The 8,486-nt window shown below is 31.3% G+C and overlaps 1 protein-coding gene across 1 annotated transcript in view; it reads left to right on the top strand.

The window, feature by feature from the left end:
* Positions 1 to 554: 554 nt before the first annotated feature.
* The window catches only part of LOC150094031 (Friend leukemia integration 1 transcription factor-like), a 124,053-nt gene continuing 116,121 nt past the window's right edge, over positions 555 to 8,486 (top strand). The window contains exon 1 of the mRNA XM_090412907.1: positions 555 to 598. The gene's annotated coding sequence lies outside the window, so the exon portion shown is untranslated. The remainder of the gene's footprint in view (positions 599 to 8,486) is intronic.

Here is an 8,486-nt window from a genome sequence, read left to right as displayed (position 1 = left end):
ATGAATTTTTAAATACATTCCTTAACAATTTATTATTAAACAGTATAAATTTCGTGCGTTGTACGTATTCAGTTGCTCAGTGAGTACAAAGTACGTGTCTGTGATATGTCGGAAGCGTCTAATCCTGCGAAATAAGCGATGCATTCCATGATGGGTCTTCCCCTTCAACGGACCAACACGTCGACCTCGTGCAAGTTTCTCATTTCTGAAGTATGAGAGCCTGCTGGCTCTTTCTCATAGCATTCGCCTCAAAAGCCGGTATTAAGAAATTATTTCTCCCCATTCACTTTCACCCCTTCCATCCCCTGTCAGCGGACAGCTTAACAGGGAAGATCCTTAAGTTCCCTGAAAATGATAGACTCTAGACTCCACCTACTCAGAGCGCCCTCTGCCCACACACGCATAACAAGGAGTGCGGAAGATTTGCTGATAATGTAACTCTCTTTGGTAACAAATTCTCGTCAGCCAGTAGCTAAATGTCAACACTAAAAAAGAGATAGCAACTACGAGACGGGATGTTAGATATAGCGTACGACACTCGTCCGATGTTCGTTCTTTGAGAGTATGTCAAGTTCAGAAAACAGAAATGTTAAACAAAGTAAGTTCAATATACTTTGCTCATATCTCTCGCTCTTTTAAGTACACTAATGAAGTAGGTTTTCATCCGATATGTTGGCTACCCTTTCTAATGTATCGCATCTTCTAATATGATCTTCCACATCGCAAGTTACTCGAAGCTTTCATAACAAGTTAATAAAACAAGTAATCTTTCCGTTTTTTTTTTTTTTTCTGTTATTCTCTTTCTATTTAGTTTTACATTCGTAAGTCAGTTGCTCTTACAGTTAAAATCCAACCAAATTTGGCTATAATGATACATATATAGTACATCCCTCCAGAATAAAGTAAGTAAAATTATAATAAATAAACAAATAATAAAATATATACAGTCGAAAGCTCCAGAAAAATTTCCGTCTTCAATTATTTTTTTTTTATTTTTTATTTTTTTTTAAATCTCTTACTTCAGTTATCCAGAAACAATTGCTGTTCAGCAATACTTTTAGTCTTATCAGAATTTTCACGTGTTTTTAACTTGGATATATTTTTTTTTACGCTGTTTCTTTTTCTTTTTTTTTTTTTTTGATGGTTAATATTTGAATTTTTAATATTGTTATGTTTCTTTATCTTTTTTTTTCTGCCATGTTTTCCGCACTTGATTTATTTCTCCAATTTATCCCTTAGCTTAAACATTTCTAGCTTCACCCGCTCTAACCTTCCAGTGAAACGTCTATCATTTGGTTCTCAACTGCATTCTCAATACCCTAAAGTGTAGAACATAACATTCATATGTAATTAAAAAAAAAATAAATAAATAAATAAAAAATAATAATAATAATAATAAACTGAAAAAAGGAACAAGTGTTGCCAACTACCTTCTTTACCCTCTCGTCCACTCCTCCTGATCAATATTTTAAAATTAGTATTTTTTTCTTTAAAAAGGCGCATCAGGCATGGAGACGTTGCATTCCACTGCAAGATTTAATCTCTCTGTCGCATAACAAATTTTTAGGAATTTTGAACTCAAGTTTATGAAAACCAAGGGGAAAAAAAGTCAGAAATACCTCAAAATGCTAAATGTGTTTTTTCAGTACTAAACTTGAACTAAATATTCTGGAAAGAAATTTAGTAATTATAATCTACTAATAGAAATTTTAAACAAACTAGATTTAATTTATTTATCTTAATTACCTTTCGAGATAGAGTGATCTGAGAAGTGAGAACTGTTTTAAGTTCTATTAAATGTAAATATTACTTAAGAGCAATTTCAATGATTTAGAGTGGGCCAGTGACAATTTTTTCCCCCATTTGTTTTATGGGTATATGGATGCTGCCGTTCTAATAATTTTTATTTTTTCATTCTGAATCTATTGAATCTTTCTTCGTAATAATGCCCATTCCACTCTACACGTCTATCTGCAGAGAATATTGAAGAATAGAGTTCTTGTTTGTTTTTCGGTGTGTGTTTGCAGAAAAGTGTAAGCACGGATATTGATTCGTTATGATGTATATCCATCTTTTTATAATAACTTAAAATAACTGGCTCACTTGAAAGTTTTTAATAAAATGTATTATTTGGAATCCTTACGAGGATCTGTTGAGGCATTTCAACTTTGGTTTAAATCTGACCATTTAGGGCAAATAAATCTTTTTTTTTTTCCCTTCCAAAATGACACAGAACTATTACTTTGGTCTGGTCAAATGAAATTGATTTGGAATCTCTTTAAAAATAGTTATTTCTGTATGATTTTCATTTATATATAAATTTTAATTCAGAAATTTTCATTTTTATATGACTTTTACCTTCATTTAATAAAGGCCAATGTGGTAATTTAAAAGTATTCACTTAATTTTAATTTTCATTGCATTCTATCATTATGATCTTCTTGTAGGGTTTTCTCATTGAATATTGCATTATTTTACATATTTCTGGTGTGATATTACAAATCATCTTCTGACGTGGGCTTCAGTATAATGCAATATGTTCAAATATAAATTATTATTTCAGTTTTTGGTGTATATTTATATAAATGTCAAGATGGAAGTCTCCGACCATAAGTTCTATTGAAATAATTAACTTGTAGAGTTCATATATTCATCGTCATCAAATTTCTGACATTTACCCTCAAGGGGTGTACAGGATATGATAGTGCTACATGAAAAATTTACATCATTACTAACTTCCTCTCTACAATTTTCCTCCAAATCAATCTATTACCTGTCAAAGCTCCAACATTGTCAGATCTTATATTTCTATCTTTTAAGGCCCTTTTTACCGTATTAATCCACCTATATCTTAGTCTTCCTCTGGGTCTTTTTCCTGCCAACCTGGCAGAGAACACTTGTTTTGCTAATCTTTCCTCGCCCATTCTGTTTAAGTGACCATACCACCTGAGATTAGCTCTGCTAACGTATTCCTGAATGCTGACAATGTCAAGTTCTATCCTAATATCCTCGTTTTTAATATGGCATTGCTACTGATGCCATCTGTTCATGCTTCTAATCTTTCTCAGGACTCTCATATCAGCGGTCTCTAGTCTTTGGTCAAGTGTTTTACTTCTGACCCAGCTCTCAGATCCATAAGTTAAAACTGGTTTGAACACCGTCTTTTATACAGTTAATTTAGTGTTGTGACTAATTTCTCTCTTATTCCATATAAATGTATTCAGTTGACTTCCCACCATACCAGCTTTGTTGATTCTGTTGTCTATTTCCATAATTAATTTACCATCTTCAGTAAAAATCGTGCCTAAGTAGCTGAAATGTTTTACTTGTTCCACAGGTTCTCCATTCACAATGCAGTTAATATTTTCAATGCTTCTGCCTATTTTCATTGTCTTTGTCTTTTTAATGCTGACCTTCATACCATATCTATTAAAACAGTTATTCAATTTTGTCAGGGAATCTTGCAGACTTGTAGCAGATCTATTTAAAAGTATAATATCATTCGCATAAAGCAAAGAGCTGAGATTAACATTTCCAATTTTGATATCAGCTTTAATACCACTTTCCTTCATAATGTGATCCACATAGATAATGAATAACAGAGGGGATAATGTACATCCTTGTCTCACACCAGATTTAACATTAAACCATGTTCCTGTATTTTCTTCAAATCTAACTGCTGACTTGCTTGCTATACCCGACCGACACCATATAGTTGTAGCGGATTGAATAGCTTCTCTCTTGGCACCTTATCATATGCTTTTTCCAGATCTACAAAACTTAAATACAGATCTTTGTTATATTCCCATGATTTCTCAACTATTTGTCGTAAAGTGAAGATCTGATCCTGATAGCCTCTATTTGGCCTGAATCCAGCTTGTTCTTCAAAAGCTTCTCTTCCACAGTCCTTCTCAATCGTTTCTCAAATATACATGCATAGATCTTACCTGGAATACTCAGTAGAGAAATACCTCTGTAATTCTCACATTCAGTTTTATTTCCCTTTTTAAATGTGGGTACTATGAGAGCTCTACTCCAATCATCGGGAATTCGTCCCTCTGACCAGGCCCTCTATACTATGCAGTGCATCCACTGTAAGATGAATATTTTATACTTGAGTATTTCTGGTCGAATATCATCTAATCCAGCTGCCTTTCCACATTTCAGACTTTTAATGACTTTTTTCTACTTCAAGTATGGATATGTATTCCTGACTGCATGCCTGGTCAGTGTTTTTTTTTTTTTTTTTTATCACTGTGCTGTCATTCATATATTCATTTCAGCAGAAATCTTTTTGCATCTTTATCTAATTAGATACATTACATAGGATGCGAAATATTTGCTAATTCATAATTATTGCTTATTTTTACGTCATCCTTATCATTGTACTAATCATGGACACAGACTTTTCGATCTGTTCCGGTCTGTTTTTCTTAATCTAACAATTGCATCTGCCCGGTCTTCTTTTTCTTTTGGTTTACAATTTCATGTTTGTTTAGCATATCGTATATTTGTCATTTGCTTTACAGGCTCTGTCTACTTCAATTTAGTATTTCTTCTATTGATTTTATTTTTAATTCTTTTTGTATATATACTTTTTTTTTTTTTTTTGAAATGAGAGAAAGACGGACCAGAAAATATACACAGTTTCACAAGAAGATAAGACGTTTATATATATATTAAATTAGGATTAAGAGATTTTACTATTTCATGTCGCTCTTGACGGCAGACAATATAATTTAATAGTATTCGTAACATGTAATTATTGTAATTAATTTTTATTTTAATATTCATATGATATTTCACAGTTAACTGGAAGTATTTATCTGTTCTATTATTTTATTATTTATTTATCGATGACTACTTTACTTCTGACAAGTTGTATCCACAGAATGACACCCTCCCCCCGATTGTTCATTTTTTTTTCATTTCCAATTGTCCTACTAATGCATTTGAAAAGTATATATTGATGTCTGTAGGTTATTTTCAATCTGATAATATCATTTGATCTTCTACAGGTAAGTAATATATTTCTTGCGTCCTTTATGTGGTATTTCGATTCTCTATTTATTTTTATTTTATTTTATTATTGTAAAATCCCAAAGACGATGTTTATTTAAACTATTCGAATAATTTATATATTAATATTTCATTTGTACATATCTATCGCACTGGCGACAGGGAACTTTCTGTTACATCTTGTTTTATATATTGTCTTTTCCTTCATATATACCCAACATTAATTATAATTATGTTTTATGTAGTATTTTTTGTACTTTATGAAGGCGTATGTATATATTAGAATACTTAGAGAAAATATTGTATATATATATATAGTTAGGATGCAATACTTTCGAAATTATCCACATTCGATAAATTTTTTGCATGTAAATATTGCAGTTATTAATATTTTTAAAGTAAAAGAAAAGAAATAGAACTAATTAGTAAAAAAAAAAAAAAAGTTAAATGCTCGTTTAAAGATCCCTTCCAGGTTGTATCCTGAATATGTCGATATGTCACTATAGAGTGGGCTCAACAACAGTTCAATCACTGTTGGAGTACTGTGCATCCTTCAGAAGACATTAGAGTTTACCATTACCAAGTACCTAGATGAACCTTTCGCCCCTCACTGGGAACTTATCGTCCCCTCCTTAAAATGTACATTTGCAAATCCCCAGAGCGAAGTTTGAAGTTTAGTACCAACAGCGAAGTTTGAAATTCCTATTACTTGTTTGTAATGTTCTGAGTCTGAACTCTTTTACATAAGCCATTTATTTACATTTATTAAAAATAGTTATACTATAATTTAATACAATAATAAAATAGTTTAACACATTTTTAAATTAACTTTTTTTATATATGAATCCCGTCCAACGAAAAGTTGTAAATATAGCACAAATATAAATTAAATTTACATCTGTAGTACATTTAAATATTGTGGGTGAGCTAAATGTTAGATAATGATATTTCTCTATTCGACAGAAGAAGCATGGTCTATTTTCAAAGCACTTCAGACCTCCAGTAAAGAGGATGGTGGTGATGGTAGTACACTGTCTACTTGTTGCATGGAGGTGACAGGGCTTTTCTTCCAGGAAATTTGAGTTTTGTGTGCTGCTAAACAGTCACACCATGAGAAAAGCACACTCAGACATAATACGCTACCTTAGATGCTTAAAATTCTCCAACCCAAAGCAACGCTACCCATTTGGCAAACCAGGTGCCATTGCAACATAATGATGCGCTATATGTAATATCACTTGTGAAAATTAAGAGAAACATTTTTGTTTCTAGTAAACCTCTTTGTACCATATATCAGTGTTTCCTAAAGTGTGGTACAGATTCGATTCTGTAGTTCATTTTTCAATAACTAAAAAAATCCGAAGGAATTCTTGAACAAAACGTGACTGACTTCTATTATGTAAGCCAGTACAGTCTGAACTGGTGGCATTAAAGTTTCACAAGTTTGTAATTTATTATAATGCAAATGCACAAAAAAATTATAATTACTGGTTTGTATGAAATATTATTTTATAATTACTGGTTTGTATGAAATATTATTTTATTTCTTTCTAATTGCTTTTGCCACTAAAATTTTAAAAGGAATAAGCGATTATTAAAAGCTTCCTTATAGTCCTTATAAGGACTGGCTTAAAGGGGTGAAGCAAGAATGCTTTTCATATTCCCCGTTATCTGTAGAGGACAGTGTAGGGATAAGGTTATTGAGCTATTATTAAGGCTCTGAACATGGCAGGAGGGTAACAGCAATAGCCAAGCCTCAGTTAGAACTTCATTGGCTGCAGCATTGCGATTCATTACCCTCCAAGGATATTAGATTCACCGTTCGAATTCACTAAAAGCTTGCCTTAAAAATAACTTTTTCAGCTGTTATATACAAAAAATAAAGAGGTGTATTACTAAATTTTGTATTTTTAAATCATGCAAGAAATTATTTATAAATGTTTTTTGTTTTTGATTTGTAATAAATTTTGTTTTTATTTTTTATAATTAAACTTAACTTAGACATTTAAGTTAACTTTATTATGAATAATATAATGTGTGTTCGAATTATTGCAGCCCACAATTATAGAAACTGCAAATAATAGCTCAGGATATCATTCAAACTGATCAGTTTCGATAGTAAATTGCAATTTCATAATAATTTAAACAAAAATGATCTGACAACTCAAATTATAATAGCATAAAACATATCATTAACATTTTTAAGTATTTTATATTAACTGAAGTTGTTAGAAAGATTTTTTTCAAAGTAAATATCTTATAGCGATATAAAAGAAAAATGTTCGAGACCATAAGTTTGAAACATAAAATCTTTACAATTCACCGATTAACAAACGACTATTTAAAATTTTCGTAAGCTGATTATTTTAGTTCAAGTGAAAGCTTTTGAAATATCAGTTGAAATACTTCATTAGTCTTCTGTTTGTCATTTAAAGAAGGATAAATACAATAAAGAAGAATAATGAGTAAACCCTAGTTGAGATGGTCTGGATCAGAAAGCAGAACTACGTCTTTTAACATTTTTTTTGAAATTTTCGGTAAAATTTCATTGTTGTAGAAAAACTTATCCTATTCTATTTTCTTCAACTCCTTTTCCATAATCGCTTTTCGGGATTACGGAAAAGAGTTGAAGAAAGTAGAATAGGTAAGTTTCTATGAACTATTATGCCAGACTCAAGAATAGGTTTTGGATATGACAATATATTTATTGCGATTAGGTTTGTTTTAATTTCAGGCGTTTCGATAGTCCCCCCGCCAAAAAAAAAATCAGAGATCGGAATAATGTTGCAGTCCTGACAATGTTTCATTAATCGGGTATTTAAATTTCGAGCAATCACATCCTGTTTGTCATCGGAAATTTAAATTACGTTATTGTGACACATTTTTTTTGTGTGATTTGTGGAAAACATGCAGTTGTGTCTAGATTAAATCGGATGTTTATGTCAGGGATTTGGGCTTTGGCTCAAAATGTAAGCCGTCACCCTGCAGATTTATTTTTGGCCCCTCTCGAATTAGCACTTCAGCAGTTATTATATTATACTGAAAATACGTGGACTGCGTATTGAGGGAAACCAGACAATATATAATTCTTAGATCAATTCAGTAACTACCTCTGTAGATGCTAATAGATAATCGAATAAGCAAAATTGCTCCATAGAATACGAACAAGAAAAATCCATCTTTTCTAAATTTAATCGGAGCAAATTAAGCCAACATTTTTGAACTAAAATCTATTATGAACTTAATAAATATCGGAATTACTTACAATTTACTTCTTACAATATTAAGAAATGCGTTATTTTAATACAATCTATAAACGCTTTCAATTATCACACATCCATTACAGCATTAAATCAAGAAATAAAATATTTAAAATATATTTCTCTTAAACAACAGTACCCTAAGTAGCTGATAAATTTACAAGAAGCCCCTTTAATCACTCCAGTAAAAGAAATACTTCAACCCGC

This window comes from Typopeltis vanoorti, chromosome 23 (assembly GCF_054136105.1).
Source record: "Typopeltis vanoorti isolate ZY-2024b chromosome 23, IOZ_Tvanoo_1.0, whole genome shotgun sequence".
In the NCBI taxonomy this organism is placed as follows: domain Eukaryota; kingdom Metazoa; phylum Arthropoda; class Arachnida; order Uropygi; family Thelyphonidae; genus Typopeltis; species Typopeltis vanoorti.
Note: the sequence above shows the minus strand (reverse complement) of the source record. Positions and strands in the feature narration are given on the sequence as shown.